At 28.0% G+C, this 26864-nt stretch overlaps 1 protein-coding gene across 1 annotated transcript in view; it reads left to right on the top strand.

Annotated features, from left to right (window-relative positions):
• The first annotated feature begins 349 nt into the window (after positions 1-349).
• Positions 350-26864, top strand: part of LOC148237161 (protein tiptop-like) — a 490960-nt gene continuing 464445 nt past the window's right edge. Inside the window, exon 1 of the mRNA XM_088181923.1 lies at positions 350-579. The gene's annotated coding sequence lies outside the window, so the exon portion shown is untranslated. The remainder of the gene's footprint in view (positions 580-26864) is intronic.

The following is a 26864-nucleotide window of genomic DNA, read 5'->3' as shown; positions in this document are numbered from 1 at the left end:
GTGTATTAAGAAGAACCGTTCATATAAAAATAAACAAATTTATACGAACGATTATTAATTTAAGTAATAATTAAAATATATGCATTAAATTGACGAAAAAGGAGGGGGGCATTTATTATTTATGTTTACACATCCCTAGTTTCCCTCTGATCGCATATTTTTATTGTTTATCCATTCGTCGATTTGTTGTTCGATCACGTTGTTAACAACCAGCCGTTTGCGTCGCCGTCTCCGCCGTTCGAGGCCGAGTAGTGGGGATGCCCGTCCCAGTGGGCGTGTCGCCCCGCCGGCGCGGCCCCCCGCGGCCCCCTCCCGCGCCCCGCGCCCCTCGCCCCATCGCTTTGGCCTTAGTCCGCCGCCGGACTGCGCCGGGACGCTCGTCCGGACGACACCCTAGTATACGACACAAGTGCAATAATACACACACATACATATAGATATTTATTTACAACCCCTATACGACAAAAAAACCGTAGTGACTAAATTCGCAGAAAATACAAAATTGTGACAGTGTTTGTTTTGTGCGAAAACTGCCCGCCGAACTTAGAATACCGACGTTGGAATCAGATTTTTCAATAGGTGAGTTTCACGCTTGTGTATTATGATGGCGCAACGTGAGCGATGTTGTTATTGTACAGTAATTACATTAAACATGTACATACTTAGCTTTTATTTATATATAATTTAGAGGCGAGAGTTCGATTCAGAAAGGCAAATCGAAGATGGCGCAATTAAAAGTAGCCCCTTGCCCTATAATCGCAACGTTTAATTGTGATGATATTATTATTTACTGGAATAGCTTTAAAAATATCATAAATATAATTCAAAGTGGTGCATTTTAGAGTAGCCTATTGCGTTTTAATAGCGCAGTTCAATTGTAATGTTGTTATTGTACAATAATTAAATTTTTAGGTTAAATTTATATATATGGTTTAGAATCTAGAGTCGATTTCAGAATAAGAAAATATCTAAAAAGACGCAATTAAAAGTAGCCTCCTGCGATTTAATCGCATCGTTCAATAGCAATGTTTTTTTTGTTCGTTGATTGGCTTTATTTTAAATATAATTTATAGTTTTAAATTCGATTTAAAAATAGATAGCGCAATTAAAAGTAGCCTCTTGCGATTCTCAAGCTACTTTTAAACGTGCTTTAGGTGTTGTAGATATTTTTTTAAGACTTCAGCAAAATTTGGTCACATAATCGAAAGATTTAATTAAGCTTTAGAGATTATGAGTTTTGATATAATTATGACAATCGAAGTATACGGATTATATAAATTTAATTTTATCCTAATTGCCATGAAAATTTGGAGCTACCTTTAAAAGCTATTTTAATACACGATATATATTTTTGTAATTTATTAAATTGCAGGTTTGATTTTGAAACTCATAAACCATTTAAAAGCTTTGTAGATAATTTTAGACCGATGCTTTAATTTTTACGATCATAATATGGGAATTTTACAGTTTTTAAGAGAGTGCCAAAGATGGCGTATATGAACGCGACTGCGATTTAAATTTAGGGCTACTTTTAAATGCGCCTCTGGTATTTATTCAATTGATTAGATATAAAAAATCCACAATTTTAAATGTATTAATTTAGAACTTCGCGTGAATTTTGATATGGAAAGTTAATGTGGCGCATTTAAAAGTAGCCTTTATATTGTAAAGGATCATATGTATCTCACTAAGTAATTAAAATAATTGGAGGTTTGGCTTATTTATATATTGTGATAAAATATCGTCAATTTATATATAAAAAAATCCAATGTGAAAAATAATATTTAAAAAAATATTTATTAATTAATTATTAGTAGTATTAGAGTATTATAATAATAATAATTAATGTATTTAATTATTGCAATACATATTATCTATAATTAAATTTAATAATATATATAAAAATATTTTTTTGCAAGCTGCAATTTTACTACGATTTTCTCTGTGACATCTCAGCAACTTTTCTTGCCAGTGAGTCAAGAGTCTCTAAATCTCACGTTTTAAAAAAGGGATAGAATCGATACAGCCCATATATTTTTTACGACTCGATAATTACCGCTTCACTCCTAACAATCTCGAACTATAAATCTTTCCCTAAAAAAAAAAAATGAAACTCGCTCGGCGCGCAAGTCATAATTTGTGATTAAAAGTCTCTCTGTCATATCTGGGGTCCGTCACGCGGCGTTATTTTGTTGTTGTCGACTGTATATTATATACAGCGTTTTTTATGTGTTTTGTGTGTGTCCGTGTGTGCGTTTGGTAGAGAATTCGTTTGACACTTTGACGGGGACGAGGAAGCCATAAAGATGTCAAGAGCGGCGCGGGGGAGCGCTGACAAACGTCTTCTGGCGACTTAACGTATGCGCCGACCTTAAGGGCCCAAACCAGGGGTAGCCAACTGGCCCACGCGGGATCCAGCCCAAAAAAATGATCGACACGACCGAAATTGGAAGGATTCTACGAGCATGATTGAAATTTATAGGTTAAGAATCAAGGTCGTCTTCTTAAAGCAAATCTTCGCTTGATAGCTGCAGCCTGATAATGCATATTATGATTAAAAAATGAGTATAACACAACTCATAATTTATTTATTTAATATTTACGTTAAAACATAAAACATAAAGCTATGATTAAAATCTGATATTTAATCAGATCATACTAAATACAATATTATAATAATACATGTACATATATCATACAATAATCAAAGAAGGCGCATTAAAAAATAGCCTAATAAAACACCTAATTAATAAAAATATATAATTAATTAAATAAAAAATAAATAATTATAATTAATAACATAAAGAATACAAAAAACATTTATTGCATATATTGCAAGATTAAAAAATGGTGCATTTAAGAGTAGCCCAGAAAAAGTTTAAGGCTCCATTTAACTGCACAATATAATATTTATTAATATATATAAATAAATTAGAACAAGCTGCATTATACTTAAAAATAATATTAATTAAATATAAAATACATATTTAGGAGCTTATCGTAAAATTTTAATATAATAAATAATCAAGAATGGGGCATTTAAAAGTAGCCTAGAAAAAGTTTCTGTTTAATTTTAGCTGCACAATTTCATTATTGGTGTTATTATATTTTTAATAATAAATAGACATAATTTTTGTAATATATATTTAAACGTTTTTCATCAAAAATTGAGTAAAGAATCAATGATATACAATTATAAGTAGTCTTTCAACAATGTAATTTAACGTTAATTAATGTAACAATATTTAGCTAAATTAATACATATTTTATATATTAAAATATTAAAATATTATTCTTATCTTTATAGAGAAAAGCTCATAAAAAGAGCTTTTCGTATAATTTTAAAGTGTAGGGTTAGTTTTAACTGTACAATTAAAATTTTGATAATTAAATATTAAAATCTTATAATTAGTCATAATAGGTGTATTTATGTTTAATATTTAAAAGCTTTTGATACGATTTTGATAAAATAGTTAAAAAATAATGCCTAACTAAAAAAACAATAGGCTACCTTGAATTATTAAAATATATATTAAATTATTTTATATAAAATTATATTTCAAAATATTATTTATAAGTTGTATTTTTTTATATGTATGAAATAATTAAGAATGATCTGTAAAAATATAGGCTACTTTTAATTGCGCAATTATAAGTTTAATATTGAAATTTATAACTAACAATTAAACATACGTTATATATTCATACTTTTAAAAGCTTTATGTGCAACTTTATGAAATAATTTAAGAATGACGCATTTAAAAGTAGCCTGGAGAAGCTTTGTGTTATTTTTAAATGTGGAATTTAATGTTGATTAATAAATTAATATTTATTGAATTATGTTTCATTATACTTTTTAAAAAATAAATATATAATGCTACCTACATATATTTTTAGTAGTTGAAAAATGGCGAAAAAAATGTAGGCTTCTTTTAACTGCGCAATTACATGTTTATAAATTAAATAATAATATTCTACATTTAAATGTGTAAAAATAATTGTTAAACATAGTAGGCAACATACTTTTGCAAGCTTTTCAAGAGATTTTGACGAAATAATATAGAATAACGCATTTAAAAGTAGCTTAGAAAAGTTTTGGGTTATTGAGTATAATTTATTATCAATTAAATAATGATATGTTTTATATTACTTTTTAAAATTAAAAATGACACAATTAAGAAACTAGCTTGTCATTGCTATTAGGCTACTTTTAACTGCATAATTTCATGCTCGTTTAATTAAATAATTTAGCAGTTTAATTCATTTTAAAATTAATAAAACTAAATATAAACGGCAGCTCTAAATTTTAATAAAACAATCAATAATTACGCTTTTAAAAATAGCCTATAAAATTCAGGCTACTTTTAACAGCGCAATTTAATATCAACATAATACTAATTACATATTTTATTATTTATTTATATTTATTTTTATTAATAATAATAATTTATTTACTTAGAATTTTCTTGTACAATTTTGATGCAACTGTATGTATTGTTAAATATTTTATTAAATCCTAATATAAAATTACTATGAAATAGTAATTTAATTTATACATTTAGATTCAACTTTAAATTAATTTAAATATATTAATTCTTAATTATTATTTTCTAAATAATGAAAGACAACAAGATAATTAAATGCAAGATTAGTTTAATATGTATATGAAAGACTAATCTTAATCTATGTTTTTTTAATTATTTAAATAAACGTATTAAAATACAAATAATTATCTTACTGATCATGCTTGATTTTGTATATAAAAATCAATATTTAAGATGTCTTATATTACAGATTTAAAATATAGATACATCTACTGCATAATTTATGGATATTATTATAGTTAATTTTATAAAAAAACTTCAATTAAATAATTAACAAACATATTTTTATTTAGAAATTAATAAACTCGCTCAGAGAAGCTTTATTTTATGAGTGCGCTTTTCACCACTAGATGGCAGCACGTTCGCTCCAAAGCGTATAGGGTTGAAGTTTTAGAACCTTAGTAATAGTGCTTTAGTGTTTGTACTTTAGTTTAATAATTATGTTTTTAACATTTCAATTTTATTTGCAAAAATATTTTGTAGAAAATATTTATTCATTAGTGGTATATGAATATTAATTCTTGTATAATTTATCATATTTTCATATTAGCATTTTTATAAAAATGTGGAAATTGCATGAAAACTAGTTTTTTTACACAGAGAGGTATTCGTGTCGATCGATTTTTGACCACAGGAAAATATTCGGTGTTGGATAGGTCATGGATTTTGTAATAAAAATATTTTACTGACATCTAATGGTCATAAAATATTTAAAAATTATAATACGGCGCATTTAAAAATAGCCCGAAATTTAGAATAGCTAGTTATCACAATGTGTATTTATATAAAAATATTGATATTCATCAAAATGTGTCAAAATTTTATTATATTTACATCTTTATCTTTGTTATTAATTACTTACTTTTAAGTTTTATCTATGCCGCTTTTATATAGTTCTTTTTTATAACAAATGTTTTTTTAGGCAACAACAAATGATGTAACTAAGTACTATGTAATGTTTTTAAATTTTTATCTAGCAAATAAAAATATTTTTTAATTCTAAACTCTTAATAAAAAAATATTTTAACAAGCGTATTTTTGATTGATTTATATCGCTTTATATATTTTGACAAATAATGATAAGCTACTGTAATATTTTTTATGTTATTATAAAAACCATTCTTAGAAATTTAAACAAACCAATAAAAATCACGATTTTTTATTTAAAACTATAAAAAGCATTACTATTGTATATAAAATAAAAAAAATAGTCCAAAAGTTGCTGTCTTTAAAGCATGATTTAATTTTCAATAATAAGAGCTAGAATTTACCTTATTACTTCCTGACAAATCCTTCAAAAAAGAGCACCTACAATTTTTTTATTTAACGTTCTAAAGAAAATATATATATCAAGTATAGTGACACATTTAATATAGCACACAAGCTTTAAGTTTTAAGCATAATATACAAATTAATTATTTTATACTAAATAAAGCTAGTAAATGTATCATATTATTCAAAAGAAATCCTAAAAAAATTACTTCAAATTCTGACATATACACATTATCTAATGACAATTAGCTTACCATTATTAATTTTGCGAAGAAAAATACATATAGATGCATATTATATAAATAATAGATATATAACATGTATAGTGGTGCAATTAAAAATAGCCCAAATATATGTATTTACAGTTATTCATATTAAAAATGCTCCTGATTTTTTCTTATTTTTGAAAGCAGAAATCTCAACAACTCATTTAAAATAAGTTCGTAACAAATCACATTACATTTTATATAATATATTATATTTGCGCGTTTAAAAGTAGCCCATACGTGTGCTTTTTAAAGCTTTAACTGTCCACTATGTCTATTAGTACAAATCATTAAAAATAGGTATGTACATATTTATATTTTATTTATTATCAAAGTCATATTTGAGTCTAATATACTCAAATATGTAAGACGTATGGTGGTGCAGTTAAAAGTAGCCTACGTATATATCTAAATAAAAATGTAGTAGAGAATTCCTGAATTAGCAGACATTCTAAAAAATAAAAATTGACCGCGTGTGCCCGAGATCCCAAGGGAATCTCAACCCATAAACGACCGCGTTCCCATAAAACACCCCTTAATTTACATCGCCATTGTGTCGCCGCTGACGAAACGCGATAAATTCACAAATTTTTTACCAACAACAACGGTTAGATTTCGTCTCTCATCCGATACACCAATACCCATGGACCGAACAGACACCAGATATTGATCAGGGTACGAGGTACGGCCGCCTCGGTCGATAAATCGACGTGGACGCACAAGAATGGCAATCTCAAATATCACTCGGATATATTTTAGGGATAAAGGGGGCATAAATCACGGGACGTCAACTTCTGTCAGCCAAAGTCCCCCGGCTTATCCGGGCACCCTGCGAGAGTTTGTTTTGCAAAATAAGACAAACGGGCACCAAAGAAGAGAAAGAGATTCTGCTATACACGGCCTACAATTAAATTTTGATCCTCGCACGGGTTAACCCCAGAGCGGTTAACCGGTTAACCGGGCCGATCAGTAGCCCGAAGCGTAAACATCGACATTAAACAATAAAAAATCTAGAGTGTAAAATACGCATAAAATATTTATATAGGGCGGCAAATAATCATGTTACAAAAGATGATTGATATCGAAAATTTATTAATAGCACTAAACATCTAAGTATATTTCATACTATTAATTTTATCAATATTCAGTCATTTTTCAATCCTAAAAATGACACTATTTATAAAATGTATTATCAAATTATTTATTTTTATGGCAATAACGTCACGAACAGAAAAATTGCGAAAAAAGTTGCTTAAGCACAACTCTACCATAATACAATTTCTTCAATGCTAAAAATAATACTTTAAGTACAACAACTTATTTCTGTTTATGACAACTTTGTAATGAACAGGAACGATATATACATTTTTTCCATATCTAGATATCTTTAGAAGCTTAAATTACATTTTTTAACCTTTTAAAACGCGTGAACGAAATTACCGTACAGATTCGCTATCACGTGAAAACGCGTGAGCGGACTATAATGTGTTAAGAAGCAAATATAACGCTCATTTATGAATTAGTTATCAAAATGCTGTATGCCTTGGGTATCAATAATAAAAACAAGCGTAAGACTTCTCTGAAATTGTAATCAATAAATTCGTTTCTAGGATGTTCTATTACATTAACTATTAAAAAAATAAATATTTGTCTACAAAAGATATGTCAAATCCTAAATTAAATGCTCAATATGTATTCACTGGATGAGTATACTTCGTACAAAAAACATATTTAATTGATATGGTCTAACTAAAAAAAAACATTTATAAATAAAAATTGTTAAGGTTAACTAAAGGTCGATGTTTGATTCTCAATTATTCAAGGCAAACTTTGGATTGAAATAAAATCGTGACAAACTAATCTGATTGTCAGATCTTTGGCATATTAATATAATAGTATATTATATCTAAAATCATTCTGTATAATAATTATTATAAAATTATTATTTTAATAGGTATGTAAGATAGTAACAATTAAATTGTTAATAGAAAATTATCACTTAAAAGTGTTACCTTTAAATAAAATTTGGTTATAAAGACATGTTAGTAAAAATTCGGTAAAATAGACCTTGATTATTGTTACAAAATATAACGATTTACTTTAAAGTTGGTATGATATAAAAAAAACATTTTTAATATGATATCTAATATATACTAAATTCTGAAAAGGTTATTTATTTTGGGTAATTTATTGATAACAAAATACAGGTATTGATTCAATAAAAATACTTGTATAACAGTATCGATTAAATACTTAAAATAGAAAAATAGTTATTTGCTTTTCATGTTTATTTAAATATATCTTATATTCTACATACTTAAAATGCCTTTGAGTAATAATCTAAGAACGGAGGGTTCAAAATCCATTTCTAAATTCTTATTTTAATATTAAAAAAAGAGTTTTTATGATTTTTATGTGATTAACCTCATCTAAATATTTGGTTAAATTCGCTTATAAATTTAAAACACTATTTTTTTAAAACAAGCATTACATAAAACACATCAATTTCATATTAATATTTTTATTAAAATAAAAATTCAAGAAAAATATTTATATGCAGTATTAAAAATTTGGCAATTCAGTTAATTGTTAGGACCAAGTTATTATTATGGTTACGACCAAGAAAGTAGGTGAACGGCCATCAAGCTCGCATCCATTTCTAAACCCTTAAAAAATGTTTTATCGTTGCTTTAAAATTATATTTTCTGATGAATACTACACATATATTGTGTTTACAACTATTTTTTATATAAAAAAGATGCTCATAAATCTTGCCAAAAATCAGCTTAGTAAGTAAATGTTTATTAAATTTTCTGTAAAACTATTGAATATTTATATATTTATAGTACTTTACTTTAAGAGCATTTTATTTTGGTGTTTAATAATATATCAAAGCTCTATCGCTATTTTAAAACTAAAATTTTTAAACCTAATAAGTTTTGAAAATTTCATGACACCAGAGCTCACAAGCTTTATTTTATTTAGCTTTTCATTTATACAACTTCAACTTTAGCACACAGATTTTTTTATAAATACTAACATGCACAAGTATTTGATTTACCATTCTCAGTGAAAAGGAAAATAATAATCTACACATATATTTTAGGGATAAAGGGACATAAATCACTGAATGTCAACTTATGTCAACCAAAAGCACAGTGCGAGAGTTTGTTTTGCAAAATAAGACAAACGGACACGAGATAAGAATAAGATAAAAGAAGCTCAGCTACACGACCAACAATTAAATTTTGACCCGCGCATGGGTTAACTCCTTAGCGGTTAACCGGTTAACCGGCCGCTCGGTAGCCCGAAGCGTAAACATCGACATTAATCAATATTTATTCAAAACAGTGTAAAATACACATAAAAATATTCGTGTGTGTGTGTGTGAGTGTATCTGTGTTACAATGATGCGTTTGAGCGTTTTCTATAAATCAACTTCGATAGTAAATCTAACTGTCAGATAAATCATTGTCGTTAACTAACTATTACTCTTGTGTTGCGCAATCGAAAATGTTATGAGCGAATGCGTTTTGATTTGTGTGCGTTTTTATATGCCGATAAATGAAAAAATGTTTAATAATTATCTTTATATTGTGTGCTAAATTAATTTAACATACTGCGTTTCATTTGACGATTTATTGCTTTATTAAATAATGATTTATTAAATTCACGAGATTGTAGAAGATTTTTTAGTTAGAAGCTCTACCTTTATTAAATTACTATTGAGTTACTTTCAATGTTTTGTATACAATATTTTTAAAAATACAGAGTTAAATACAATATTTTAATTGAACTAAAATTATTACTCTTTTACAATATATTAAGTAGTACTAAAATAATTAATATATTATTAATTTATTTTAAATACATGTTTGTGATATTATTAACATTCTACTAACATATCAAATACAAGTCATTTTTCATCACTCAATATTTTTTTTGTGCTCTGTAAAAATGACAAGATCGTATGATTATCTAATGAACGAATCCTTACCAAAGACTCGATATTATAATCATTAAAACATTGATCCTTTTTTGTTGACCGACAAATGATCAATGAAATCGAAACGAAATGTTAAAAGTAATTCCTTGAGTCGGTCATAAAACTTTTATTGTCAAACATTATTTTTGGAGTGTTAATTAGAGAAATCTGTCATTTTTCATAATACTTTAATACTATTAAATATATTAAATATATTAAAAAATTCAAATAAATTTAATTTAAACCAAAAAAAAATATAGTAATTTTTAAAGAGTTTAGAAAAATGTTAAGCTTTACTTTCAAAGAGATATTTTTATAGCAATAAATTTATTAATATAAATTCAAACAATACCCGTGTGTCATATAAAGGGTTAATTTAGTTCAATGCTCTTTAATTATTTTCAAATGTATACGAAATTCCACGCCAAACGTTCTGTCATCTCGCGACAAAACTTTCCTCGGTTGTCGACCATTTTCACGATATGATTTGCGATCCGCCCACGCGTCAACGAAAGGGTTAACGCGGCAATATCAAAGCGACCAACTACATCTATTTCTGTGCTATCCGACACAAGTTTTTCATCGTGATCCGATCATAAAAGCGGCACGAAATTTTTCGTTTTAATTTATTGTGCCGCTCACGTGTTCCACAATCCCCAAAGAAAGTATTAATAACCCGTCGCAGAGTCGAAGAAATCAGTCATGATTGATTTATAACTAACTGTGCTTGTGCAAAAATAGCATTTCGTTCGTTATATAACTCCGGCCGATCACCTTAAATTAAGTTCACTAATACTTTGCTATAATTTTACTAAGACTTACAATTAAAACAATATCCCTAATCGCTTTAAATACAGCATTGCTATGTACATATACATTTAAATAATTTCACTTTGTGATGCCTATTTTACAAATTTATCCCTTATCTTTATTAGCTATGTGGTCATTTATTTCTTCTGATTTTTAAGATGAAGATAGGAACTCTCTTCCTTTGAAAGAAATTTTTCGAAATGTATAGCTTTGCTTAATTGTTTGTATTTTATATATTTTATTTATTTTAGTATTTGCTATGTTATAAAATTTTACAAAAATAGTTTCTCAATATGATAAAAATATATTTAAAAAACAAATGCTTCTCTCATATTCAATTTTATATAAAAATATAACGAGATTGCTAGTTTAAAAATACTAAATAAAAATATTTTTAAATATAAGTATAGAAGTACAATACACAAGTGTTGTATAGTGGCGCACTTAAAAATAGCCTGTTTAAATTGTAAATTATCTGGAATAAATATTTCAGATATTTTTAACGATTTTATCATCACATAATCTCAGATCAGCGAAAATCGTTTTTTCGCTAATAAACGCGAATTTAAATCACCATTTAGGCTTATTTATTATACAAACATACGTACTCAAATAATTCTGCAACACGTGTGTCATCGTCTTAAATTTATAAAAGCACGACTGTAGATCATACACATCATAAGAGAGCGAAAATTTATCTGAGTTATCAGCCGTAAAAGCTGCTTTTAATGAGTAAAGTGAGATTTGCGCACAAACACATGCATAAATCAATCAACCGATATGACTGATATCAAATATAGAAAACGTGAGATTATTCTTAATACTGAATGGTAAAATTGGGCAATTAGATAGATTCATTAGTTAGAAAATAATGAGTGAAATATATATATTAAAAATGTAAATCAACATCTTAGTTATAAACGAGTTTAAAATATACATCAAAGTATTTTGTCAGAGGTGAATACTGTACAGAATAATATTGATTTTATCACATTTATAATAACCAAATTTTTACATTTATTAAGCAATTAATATTATCTTAAGAGAGTAAATTATATTTAAATCTTAATTACCTTAACCCATTATCTGCCGACGAGTCAACGGTCGATTGCACGCCTAAAGTGTTTATTTATTTATTCAACGTTTCAATTCACGACTGTCATTAAAAACGGTGATCGAACAGCGATCGTCAACAGTTTAACATGTTTTTTTCCGACATCGTGACCAATTAGTCACTTGTCAACGAGCGATCAATGTACAAACTCGTGCATGTTGTTCCACGACAATGACAAAGCTATTGTTTATTATTTTATGCGATATTTATGAAGTATATACAAGATGAATTGGATTTAATTCCTCTCACCGGCAGCATCAGATCATTATCAGAGAAGGGCCGACAAGATTTTTATTGTAAACTTTCGTAAGCGACACATAAGTCTTTGGGTATAAAACGTTCATAAAAATCGGTCGTTTTCGAGTGGTTTACGAGGCATTTTTTATTGCTGAGCGTTCGATTTTCAACCTGATTATGTTAAAGACATGGATACTTGGGTACAATATCCGAGACAACACACAAAAGTTTATAAAATCGTAAAAACGTAAGGTGAATCCCCGCGGAGGGACGACTTCATCGCGTGGTAGTCGACCTCAGGTTTATTTTTTGATTGTCAATCATAAATAAATAAATAAACAAGTAACTCTAGAGTTGTACATATATTGAATTTAAAGGAGTTTAATTTTTTTTAAATACACCGATGGCCCAAATATTAATTATTTTAATAATATGATATTAAAAACGTACTTGCAGGGCTTCTGGTGAGACATATATTTAGCTAGCTAATTAAAAAAGGGTGTTTTTTCATATTAGTTAAAAAAATATATTAGTGCTCGCTGCCGCTCGCACCACATCTAATACTGCAAGTGGTTATTTTTTGTCAAAAAACGCCTAATACGTCAAACTACTACCTTTAAATTACCATAACGGTTCTTCGAATAAAAATATTTTTCAAAAACCTTAACCACTTGTTGCACCCCACAACACACACTCCCTTCCGTATTTTCGAGCTTTCGCTATTCGCCTTGGCTTTCATCTCTTACATACGCGACGGGAATTCAATTAAAAAAGCTGGACTCAGAACACGGCAGTGCACTCGTCTCAGATCTGGCCGGAATGATGATGTCCAGTCCGAGTGATTTATTCGTGACGTTTCGTTTATTAAGATTGGCCGCTGCGCTCTTATTCATTGAAACGTGTTTGATTTATGCCCATTGTCGTGGGCAAAATATTTATTCTGTGTGAATGATACAAGGTTTGTAATTACCGAGCGGCCTGGCTTGGGCGGGCACTGACGGCCATTACTCATCGGAGTTTCTTGTGATTAGCCGCGGAGATCGAGCGCTAATGCCGGAGTAATGAAGCCGAAATGACGATTGAAAATCTTCCAGCATCCAATCCAGATCGTGATTGAGGATTCGGAAAAATCTGTGTGAAATCGAAAATCGGTGGGCGTCGGAAGTGCTTCGATATTGCTTATATATGAACAATGTAAAGATTCTGGTATAGGTGTAGTCATGGCCGTCGCGGAATGAGAAGAAGAGAGAATGATTTTGCAAGACATAACATTCAAAGCCGGATGCTTAATGCCATAGGTGATTGTTATAGCATAAACAAAGATAACAACATAGAGCAAGATCACCACAAATATATGCAGAATTATATGTGTCATAGATTTTATCAATATTTATTTTTATTCTATTTTTTTCTTCAAAATTCATACTTTTTTTAAGAATTCTAAAAAATCATTTTTAATTTAATATTTATGATGATTAATTATATTTAAACATATTTAAATTTTAGCTTATGATATTTTTGATAAATATTAAATAAGTTTTATAAATACCTAAAATAACAGTTTTGTAATTAAAATATGTTTTTATTCTTCTATATATATATGATTTACTAAATAAGTCTAAAGTCAAGTAGTTATTTAAATATATATATATATATATATATATATATATATATATATATATATATATATATATATATATATATATATATATATATATATATATATATATATATATATATATATAAATATTAAAATAGTCTATATTTTATTTAGCTTATAATTAGATGTTACTTTGTAAAATTTTAAATTATTTATTACGATATTAATCTGTGAGATTAGGAAAATATAGGAAAACCAAATCAGTGATCGATCAGAATTATAATTATATATTAATCATTAATTCTGATCTCACAGACACGAAATAAATTTAAAAATATTAGGGGGCCATATGAGATTTAAACCCAAGACTCTATACTCTATGAATAGTACTGGTATAATTAATTATTTTTTTAAATAAATATGTTCTATTACAAAAAAAATGTTTCGAATAAAAATATAATTTAAAGCTTATATTTTATCATACTGTATATAAAAAAAATCATATATTATATAATACATTTTTGGAACTATCACTCCACGCCATTGGGTCCAAATCCTCGGTTCGCCTCCTTTGGGTCTCGAATCCAAATTAATTAAATTTTATGATTGGCACTGTGACCTCATCTTGCCTACAAAAGGCTCTCTGTGTGTCATCGTGACAAATTTATTGCATCAATCAGTTTGCAAATACAGATGATATGCGATAAGTCCGCAGCGACTCTCAAACTGCGGTACACATTTTTGCCATACTCCACTAAAAGCAGGTGTCACTTTAACACCTTTAACGCCACGCTTACATCATTGAACTTAACCGTGTTAATGTTAATTAAAGACGATACCATCTGATATGAATAAATGTTTTTAATTAATTAGAATGCATATAGTGTCCCAAAAAAATGTGGATATTTTAATAGTTAAAGGGTTTTTTTACAACAACAAAGTGACCTCAGTAACCTCCGGGTGAGGACCTCTTCTCAACGGTGACAAATTCAGAAACGTCTCAGGCAACTCGTATTTATCAGGCTTTATGCGATCCATCAATCAAAATAATCTCGACAGGTCTTTTTTCAATCAAAACGCTTCAATGTCACGCGAATTAATGGCCGACACCGAGAGGTTTTTTCTTGGTTGTCACGAAGCCACAATAAACGTGTTTTTTATACTCATTCAACTCGATCTTTGTCGCTAAATATATTTATGAATATTTTTTGAGGTAATGCCAGGTGCAACAGCAATATAAATTATAACATTCAAATTTTAATTAAAATTAATCATAAATCATTTTTGTTAAAAAAACGATTGGGAGCAACTGCTTTGATCGGTATAAAAAATATTAAAATAACACTATTTTATGATTCTACTTTTTCAAACTTCTCAATAATTTTAACTCGCAATAAAGATTAATGAAAGAATGCATCTAAAACTTAATTGCTATAAGAAGATGTGCCATGAAATTTTATGGTGTTTTAATATAGTTTTATCAGATTGTTTAATTATATGAAATAAATCGACGATGAAAATCTAATAAAATTTAATACTGTATTAATGCAAATATATCTGTATATATTATATATAAAATGTATTTTATTACAAATATTTTAAATACATCCAAAAAAGTGAAATTCTGTCGCAACTTTATTTTATCTATTATATATGATGAAGTAATAGATATTAATTGCATTGATAATTTAATTTAATAAATAAAAACATTTTATTTATGATAATCGATTTAAAAAAATATTATTGTATTTTTTAATATTTTTTTAAAAAATATATGTGTTTTATAACATACAACATTATTTTATACAGTTAAAATATATATAATATTAAATTTATAATTTTATATAAAATTAAGTTTTAAATCATATTATAGCATAAATTGAACTAAACCCGAATTAAAAATATATTTAGTATTTAAAATATATGCGAGGGTTTTATTTAATGGATTTTAAAAAATATGCATACAAATATTTAGCTCAAAAAAACATGAATGAAATCGACATTTCAGAAGTTCTGAAATAGCCACGTAGAACTTGAAAAGTTAGAAAATATCACAAAAACTCTTTAAACCTGTTCCTTAACTTTTAACAGACTTAAATAAATATTTCTTTAACTATCTTTTGTAATAATCGAACGGTCGCTTAACGTGAGCGGCTACTTGAAAGTTTAAACTTTTACTGAAGGAATGAATTTGAGGTGGAGTTAAGCATTTATGTGATCAATTTGTCTTCTTTTCCATTCGTTTAAGCTTCCTCGAAGGAACATTATAAAATATGTGATCATATTATTAACCCGAACCTTATAAGTAGAGACACGTATTTTGAGCAATTAACGATTTATGTTTAATTTGTGAAATATATAAATGAATGGCAAAATTGTATTAAAAAAAAAGTTATTAAAAGACTTTGTTGAAATAATATAAAAAAAATCTGAAGAAATAATATTTCGTTGGCTCATAACGCGGAGCATATTATTCGGGGGCACACACTTAGTTTAACCAGATAATAGTTTAATACGTAACTAAAATTCAATTACTTTTAAATGCGCCACTTTGCATTTTAATCCATTTTAATAGGGTTGGCTGAAATTTTATTGTATATAAGACGTTCCAAGTTAGCCTCGGGCGAAACCTGGTGACACAGCTTGTTACTACTATAAAAGGTGTTTTATATTGCCCAACCGCAGTATTACCGCCTCATAACAACACATCAATACCCTGGATGTGCTCACATTATATACCCGCGTATAATAAATAACTTGGCCCTTCGTGACGCCAGAAGCCGGCAAAATCTTCTTTTCCGCGTTCGGTCGCGCTCAACGTTTATCGCGGCAATAAAACTCGGCGTCAGTCGTCGCCAACCTTTTACTATCTAAGGTTAATTTCAATAATGTTGTCATTAATAAAGCCCACTCGAGGCGAGTGGTTTGGATTAATTGCGCCCGGGGCGCTTATTTATGCGACGCGCGATTTACTCAACGTCTGTTCGAATCTCCGCCCCTGAGCAGGTCCTTTCTAATCCTTGCCAGAGGTCGCCATCAATTGTCGGTGCATCGCGAGTGTATTTGTATCGATGTGGGTCGGGGTGTTATTAATTTACGTCCGCGGCTGTCGCATCACGACTCTGAGATACATGTTGGTTGTGTGTTGGATTTTCAAGTTTTGAGTATGAGATATATATAATACATATATCATGTGCTTAATTATTAAAAAATAGCTGAATATATATATTTTTAATCAAAAACAAAAATTAAGCATCTCATTAAAAAAAATGTTCATATAAAAATCTCCAAAAATAAATGTTATATTATACTTTTCTCCATGTTAAGAACATCTTGCTTCCGACGCTTGTAGTCAGTGTAAATATAAGGTAATGAAGGTGTATGTTCGTGTGGGAAAAGAATCAGGCTGTTGCCAGTTCGCTTTGCCTACTGCGGCTTAGTGGCTGTGTGAGTTTTTTTGCATATCGCATATAAACCGTTCTTCCTTAAACGGATTTTTATTATTAATTATTTGTTGTAAATTATGAGTGATTCGCAAAAGATAAAAACGTATCATTCCAATAGGAAATAAAAATAATATTTTCATCATGGTAGAAGAAAAATGTTACTTTTTGATATATGGTATTTTCTAAGAAAACTTTGAAGCGTCATTTCAACATGTTACATCTTAAATTTCAATCTGATTTTTTGGGAATAGTGAAATAATGAAGACGAAGTTGCAATAACTAAACTACTATGTACTGAATTATATCGAAATACAGTTTTATGACTAGAGAAAAAATGTAAAATGTTCTTACAAAATTGATATTGAATATTTGCTAATTTCTATGAGAATAGTTTTTGAAGATTTTTCTATTGAATTGATTTAATATATCGAGACAATAGTAGCCATGAGCTGTACTTTTTTCGGCCAATTAATTAAAATAATAATAATAATATCAATACCGATAGTAACGGTATTGAGTTTTTTTTCTCGGTAGCACCAGTATTCAATATTATTGCAATATCGGATGGCTTATAAAAGCTAAATATTTTAGAAATTTGATAGGTAGCTCGTGACTATTTTTTTTATGTAAAAGTTGATCCCGATTATAAGCAAATATGCCACCTCTAAGATATATTTGTATACATATATGTTTTTAAATTAATTTATTTTTATTTATTTGTTTCAGGTGAGTTCAATAATCAAATATTCTACTGGTTTATAAAATCATCTACGTAAGTAGCCTAAAATAATTTTATAATATATAAATTACCTTATTAAAATATGTTTTTTAACCATACATCTGAATGGATCAGATCAAACTTAAATTTGAGTAATTTGCATTGAACTATTTTTTTATGTGAAAAATCGATTCTGACAATAAGCAAATTGGCCATCTACAATAACTAAGATTTATAATGTATTAAATTAGTAACAAATATTTTATGTATGATATAATATTATATATCCTAGCATAAAAGTATATAAACAATTAATCCTAGTATTAAAATTAGCACTAAATATTATCGCCATTGCCAATCTTGTGAAGTTCCATTGAGCTCTTGAGCTTTATTATGTTTTAAGATAATTTGCGTTGATATATTTATTCAAATTACCTCACTTACTTTAATTAGCAATCGATTTGCATGGACGCTCTCACTTTTGCATAGCACAAAAGTAACCGCAAAACCATATTGGCCACATGAACGTAGTATATTTACGCGCTTGGATAGACACATACACTTTATGTATAGGTTCTCTGTCGGACATAAATATTCCTATATATGTGCTTCTGATGTCCAAGTTCCGCCGTATTTCCTGCTGATTACTGCTTTCCGTCTCCATACCTTATCGCCCACGTACCATATACCCGGCAACCATAACTTTTCCCCCATCGGCTTGAGTCCTCGTCGTCAATATTTATCCGCGAGTTCGCACGCTCCGCATCCTTTTCCCCGCAAAAGGATTCCCATTTATAAAGGATAGTGTCTTATTAAGTGTCCTGTTGGTGTTTGAGACCTCGGCCCGTCCCACCGGCCACTAAAGCGCGCAATTTACGACCTCTCCGCTTTGCTTTTTTTTATTTATTTATTTTTGTGAATCGCCAATATGCGAGGTCCGTTAAATAATTGACGCAATTATTGCATCTTTATCCCTCGTGTTATCAGGAGACTTAGCTACAAACGTTCCAGACATAAACATATATTAAACTACATCATTTTTAACTATACAAAATGTATGTTCTTTAGTCAATCAAAGTCCGCAAAAAAATAGTAAAATCATGTTCAATCGAAAAAGCTTGATATTGCATTAAGATGAATTAATTTACTATTTAAATATGATATAATTTATACAATTTAAATTGTAAATTAATTAATATTAATATGAATGCCACAATTATGGAAAAATTGATTGCTTTAGAAGAGTGATTATCATTCTCATATTGAAAAATATGATCGTAAAAATATTAAACAAGTATAAGATACATCTACAAGGTTATAGATGAGTTTATATTATCAAATAACTAACATAAAATAGTTAGCACATGTTTATTTCTTGGAATTGCAGTAAAATATTTTTTTAATTATTTTAAATTATATTTTATCTAAAGAGAGAGTAAAAATAGTGTATTTTAATAAAATATTTATTAAATATATTAAACAATGTTTGTAGAATTAAATATTTAACTGTATGGAAATATGTATCCACAAGCAGCAAAATAGTCAAAGTCGAAAAATATTAGTGCCATTTCTGACCGCGCGCTTGTTGACCGTTGACCTACATTACTTAGCTATAACAATCATACTTACTATTTGGTCCTAACGTCTAACTTAATGGGTACTTGCTATATAAATATAAAAAATACCAAGCAAAGCGATAAAGTTTATTTTAATCGAAGATAAAATTAAAATTATAAATATATGTTTATAATAAATGGTAAAGTGCAGGAAAATATGTATATATAAATGTTGTATCGAACCTCCAAGAGCAGGAAAATTTAAGTTTAATTCGGAAAAAGTATAAATCAATTCTTACTGCACGCTTATTGGCCGTTGAGCTTGATTTCTTGGCCTTAACAATCATATTTACTGTTTGGTCTAAACATATAAATTAATGGATACTCTATCATATATAATTTTGCATATTATATAAATAAAAATTGTATAAAAAAATGAAAAGCAAAGAGAAAAAGTTTATTTCAAATATAGGTAAAATGTTTATTAAAAAAATATTTAAAATTAAAATGCTTAGTGAAAAAAATATTTATATATAAATGTAGTATTTACAAAATCAGTTTCCTAAGAAAAGGTATGAAAAAGTTGGAGCCGATCCTTACTGTGCGCTTGTTGGCCGTTAGCCTTCAATACTTGGTCTTAACAATTGTTACTCGACTATCATATGTATTATTATATACTTTATAATTAAAATATATATGATTGAAATAAAAACAAAAATAAATATAAGGTTAATTTTAAATAAAAGTGAAATGTTAATATCACTCATTTTAAACGTGTATAAATACAAATAGTATTTACAAGATTAGCTTTCATGAGCAACGAAATCAAAGTCAAAAAACCGATCCTGACCGCGTGCTTGTGGGTTGTAAGCTGTAATAACAGTAAATAATAAATTAGGCAGATGTCATTATTTAACAGAAGATGTCTCACTACTTATTAAATATTTGTTAATTGTGTTTTTAAAATTTCTTCTCTGCGTTTAGTCCGAGTTTTTCGATTCTCAACGATTCTCAAACTTCTTAATAAATTTTTGTTTTTTTTTCAAGATAAAATTCAAGGTAAATCAAGATATTTTGTATCGCTTAGTTAACTATATCTTGTATTTTTAAATATTTTATGAAATATCAGGTGATAAATATATTAGTTTTAAGATTAAATGCGGTATCATTTAAGCAAAATTTACAGTAAATACTTTATAGAATTATATATCTTTCGATTTACGAGTTTTGTTAAATAATTGATGCAATTATTGCATTCGAGCGCAGTGCCAGAATGACGTATGCGCCTGTTCCGTTCCGCTGCACAACTTTTGCATAAGTAAAGCTCGCGACTTCATAATAAAGTTTGCCCTGGATCAAATTCTCATATAAATTTATTATAATGCAGGTCATATACATTCGGTTTTATTCAAAGGGTTGGAAAATTACGACTGAGCCTCGCCGGGCTCTGTAATATACGACAGGTAATGCACAGGAATACCATTGGTATTAAAATAAAAATATATTCAATAATTTAAATATTATTACTAACAGTCTTACTAATCTTTAGCAATGTAAAATAAACTAGATATATTATATGTTTTTTTTTTATAAATTTATTAGAATGCGACACAAATTGTTTATCGTTGTAAAAATGTATTAGAATAAAGACATGAGTTATTTGGATCGCCGGCCATCGATCCTCGGATTCCCTTTGTTTCTGTGTTGGTAAACACATAGTGTTCGTAATAAATATCCTGACTGTGAAAAAAGAAGATTTGTCCGTAAATCAGGATAGCATAACGTCCAAGGAGCGTGCATTGTTTTCCGCCAGGACAGCCGGTGGCTTCAGATGCGGTCAGATTAGGCCCAGTGGTGTAGGTTCTCCATTTTATAGATTAAAATAAAATCTTTATAAATTTTACGTGAAACTATGTTGCTAATCATATATAATTTGAGAATGTAACTAAAGTTATAAAGCTTTATTTACATCAAAGAAACTTGCAGAAATTGGAAAACCATTGAGCCATAAGCCAATACCTTATAACTAAGACATTATAAAATTACAAAAAATTCAAGGTTTAAATTTGTTAATTGTTATAATAATATGACAATAAAGAAAGTATAAAATCGTGAGATACACATCTTAGTCACGATGACATGATGACATAATTAGCCATGAGTTTAATTAAAGAAGTATAATCAAAATTATGTGTTGAATCGTATAGTTAAAGGTTTATTTATTTTTAATCAATTGTTATAATATACAAATACTACATTGCTATTGAATGCGGATTAAAAATACAGCTCTTTCTTATAACCACATTGGAAAAATAGGTTTATTGTTAATACGTAGTTATTGATATATCAAACTTTGTATTATATGTTGGGTGTAGTATAACAATATTGCACTAACCAAATTTATTTTGAAATATATTTTTAAAATAAGTTATAATTTTCAAATATTTAAAATAAAATTGTTTATTGCTATATAAATTAAAGAAAAATATATAATATATTCGGCGCAATTAAAAGTAGCCCAGTCTGTATTTTTTTCTATTTTAATGTTTAAATAATTGTTGCATATTTTTAATGCTTTTTTATCCTAGATTTTGTTTAAATTTTATATATAAGAAATTGCGTATTCCTTATGGTCTAGATTAATAATGAAGAGGTCGCGGGTTCGGGCAACAGCAGGAGACTTAAATTTTATTTATACAAATTTTATTAACAACTGGCCTTAGCTGTAAAGTGATATTTATTGATTATAAGTTATAATATTGTACTAAGATGTAATATTTAGACTTTCAGTGGTTACTACTTACTAGTAAGTATTCACTATACCTAAATAGCATATCATGTTGCTACATATTTACCCCGTAGTAAGGCATTGGGCTTATCCATGTCAGTTTAATAAAAATAAAAAATCATAATATGGGTGAAATATAACAAGATTATACTTATCGAATTAACTTTAAAATATTTTTAAAATAGCTTACAATTATATAAATTAAAGTTGAAAAATAACTTTATAATTGGCGCTATTAAAAGTAGCCCCTTTGTATTATTTGGTTTCTATACAGAGTTTTTAATTCTTAATTCTTCATTATTTTTATTAATTAATGAAAGCCAAAAATGTTTTTAAAATAACCGACGATAAATTAAAATTAAACCCTTTTTACCTATAAACATATATATAATTGCCTTAGACTTTTACATATATTATATAATTTTATAAAAGTTATTATTATATAAACTGGTTTTAAATAACAAATCTAGATGTTGTGTATTATAATATATAATTATTAATTTTATTTTGACTATTATGCCTTTAATTAGTAAATATAATATTTATTTCAAGTTAAACTATTTAAACAAATAAATAATTTAATTTACATATTGGGCTACTTTTAAAGGCACCAGCTATTTAATATTATATTTTATATACAATATACACTTGCTGCTTCAGATGTAGTATGTAAAAATAATATATGTCAGAAAACAGTGATAAACATGTGATATATAAAACACATAATATTAGGAACATATTAAGAGCTACTTTTAAATGCGTCATAAAATATTACAACATCAATTAAATAACAAATTTTATTTCTATAGGTAATTATTGCTTCAAGCTTTCACATTTAATATACATATAACAAAATTTATCTAAAAACATATTAAAAATATATTTAGGGTTACTTTTAAATGCGCCATTATATATAAAAACATCAATTCAATAACATATTTTATCTAGATTAGATATTTACTGATTTAGGCTTTTTCTATTATTATTTACGTATTATTATACAATTTTTTGTTAAATATTCTTAGAACTAATTAAATTCTACTTTTAAACGGACTAATATTTTATTAATTAGTAATACATAAAATGTGTCTAATAACATATTTTTTACTGCACTATTTATTTTTAATAAATTAGGCTTTCACAAATATTATTTAGCTATTTAAATCAGGGTGCATTTACATTTTGACATATGGTCCATTTATTTTATGTACAATTATTTAAGTGCTACCCTTAAATGTAATTTTCTTATACAAAATAACACGTTAAAGAAAGAGGCTTTCACAAATAATATTTATAAAATAATATTTAAGTACATATCTTCATGTATTATATGTAAAAATATTAACAATCTTTTTACTGTTACTTTTTCATGCGTCGTTAAATATAAACACAGTAATATTTATTTTATTGCAAAATTCCTTCTATGTAAAATCTCTGAGCTCAGTATCTATTGAACACTGCAAAACTAATGTGCGTTCGTACTCAATAATTAAGTATTCTCTTACACAAATAATTGCCCTTTGTTCAACACTCATGAATATGCCCCACATGATAATAATTTTTGAATCCACACCCCATAGTTTGGTTTATGTGTTTGTCGATTTATGATCATTCTTGATTTGAAGAGTATGAATAATATATCTGATACTTAAATTTTCATATTTAAAAAGATAAATCTTACAAATAAAAAATTTGCTTTAAATTTTTTCCTATATACAGAATCATATTTTTTGGGGTATTGGATTGGTTTATGATTCTTTGGTCATCGCTCAGCCATTTTCGATTCATTAGCGTTTCTGCGGCCATAAATTCACTGGGGGCTGCTCCTTTGTGATACATTATTTTAAGAATGTTATCGGGGCCACTGTCGCATTGTGTGCCCGCGAAGGGGTCAAACCGGGGGCAGACGACAGCTGCGCCTCGTTACCATTAAGGTCCGAGGACACAATGCAAATTCGAGAAGAAAAAGATATTCGGTCAGATTAAAACGGCGTCGATATCGTCGCTGGCCAAGACGGATTCGCTGGCCAGATTTCGAGGGTTCTGATAAAAAAAAGAACAGATTTACTAGAGCACCATGAAGGAGTTAATATCTCAGCATGGTTGCTTAAAAGTTGCAAAAAATTATAAACAAAATAGATGTAATTGAAATATTGTTCTTCTCTTTTGTCATTTAATTAAAGTGTTTTTATTTTCATACATTTTTCCATATCTTTCACTTTAAATTCAAGTGTTCATTCGCTCTTTACTTCAAACGAAAATATATAAATGTCTTTACGCCTTTTTTACAAGTGTTAGATGAAAGCTCCTGACAGCTAGCGCAATAAACGCAGCTTTCGGTCTGACGTCTCACTTTGGAAGCTCTCGCCGAGCTTAATTCGCGATACCTGTTTCGGCAGATATCCACCTACCTGGTGAGCTTTTTTCTGGTAACACAAGAACGTCGGACTTCTGCTTTAGTTGATGTTAAAAAAAATGCACGCGCTTTGCATTCGACACCCGTGGGGCGGCCGCTCGCGCGGAAAACTTGACACGGAAGCTTTTAATTGCCATCGACGGGGTGGATCATCTCCATGGACGGGTGCTCATCATGGTGACGTATCAGGAGATGGTCGGTTGCGTGGTGGACGTTTGGTGGTGATTTTGATGGATCAATCCGCGGATTTGGTGGTCAATTCTGAGAAATATGAGAGTTGATTGTCGTCCGAATTCTCGGGTTATCTTTCAATTAAGATTTTTATTTGTGAATTAAATATTTATAATAAAATAATATTAGTATATTTTATTGTAGTGATTTTCTGTGCTTATTGCACAGAATATTTTATTTCAGAATAATTAAATTTTGTCATAACACTATTTTAAAAATAGGAGTTTTTTATTAAAAAAAAAACATAAAATATAATACAAATATTATAGGGTTAAATAGCTTAAATAATACTAAAGGTAAAATTAGACAACATTAAAAAAAAAAACATTTTTATCAGGAAGTACCTTAAGATTTCAATTGGAAACAATTATAATATCTTAAAATATTGATTACTAAAAAAAATAATTTGTTACTAGTAGATGAGCAGAAACTCTTTATATTTTATAAATTATTCAGTGATTATTTTATTTTTAAATAATGATTTAATGCAAAAATGGGGTACACAAGAAAGGTGTTCAAATTTTGTAATACTTGGGTTGTATCAGTAATTTTTATGACAATTTAAGACAAACATGTTGTTATACTCTTAGAATTTTATTTGATTTATTATAAATAAATGTAATGAATACGAAACAAAAAAGAAAATATATACGAATGAGATAGATAAAAAAGTTGAGGGTCCGGTATACGCACACTCGCTAGCTTCGGTACCTCACGATAGTGAGGTACCGAATAATTAATTTTAGTAACAAATTAAAAAATACTTGACACATAAAAAAATGTTGTTATAATCTTATAATTTTTTATAATATACTGTAAATAATAGTGATAAAAACAAATAAAAAATACGAGTGATAAAGGTTATAAAATTAGCTTAATTGATAAAATACTTTTAACTTATAAATTACATATTTTCTAAAAGTTATTGCTTTGAAATATGTATTTAAAAAACTGTTGTGAAGCAATTATCATTTTAGAAGAAAAAAATACATCGCTTATTGCTAAGGTTTTAATGAATGGTTCGATCAAAGCCCGAAAACGAGTTTAATCAAAGGGACAAAGTCTGGTAGTGTTCTCGGTCGCTTTTCGAACCGGTTATTTTTGGCGAAATCTCCAAAGGTCGAAACGCCATAAGTCCTCAGCGTCACTTTACCTCACAGCACAGGTGAGCTTTTATTTTTTTACATGCACTTTTGCAATAAATAATTCGATAATGACCTCGACCCGAAATTGTTGGGAAAACAAAAATATCACATCGTATATAAATACATATATGTTCCACTATGACCTTCCCAATTGAATTATGGGCAATCAGTCATTTGATCAGATTTCTTGTAAGATCGGGTGTGGTATCGAAAAAAAAACTTCTTAAAAACAAAATGATTGCTTGGTGATAAATCAAAATGTGACGATGTATTACAAATTGTGAAAGGATATTTTTTTAATAATGATGATGTAATTATTATTTATTTTTAAATTAATGTGTCGTTGAAAATTAAACTGGAATAAAATCGGTTATGTAGTAAAAACACTATACTTAATATGGAGAAAGCATATGTAAATAATATTCATCTTTACTACCTATTTATAGATTCAAGCAAGCGTTCAATAGCTATTTAAAAAAAATACTAGAGAAAAAAGTAAGAAATTTAAATATATTCTATAATAAAATAAAAAACATTTTTATTCCTATGAGGATGTAGGAAAATCTCATAATTGTTCATTTTATAATCAAAAAGAGCTATAAAAATAAATTAAATCAAGTCAAGATCTAATCTAATTTATGTATTAATTAAAGTTAATCCAATTTTAACTAAACGA

The sequence above is a fragment of the Plectrocnemia conspersa genome, unplaced genomic scaffold (assembly GCF_051122295.1).
Source record: "Plectrocnemia conspersa isolate PC_06_02 unplaced genomic scaffold, ASM5112229v1 ptg000003l, whole genome shotgun sequence".
NCBI lineage: Eukaryota > Metazoa > Arthropoda > Insecta > Trichoptera > Polycentropodidae > Plectrocnemia > Plectrocnemia conspersa.
The sequence above is the reverse complement of the archived record's forward strand: the minus strand, read 5'-3'. Positions and strand labels throughout refer to the sequence as shown.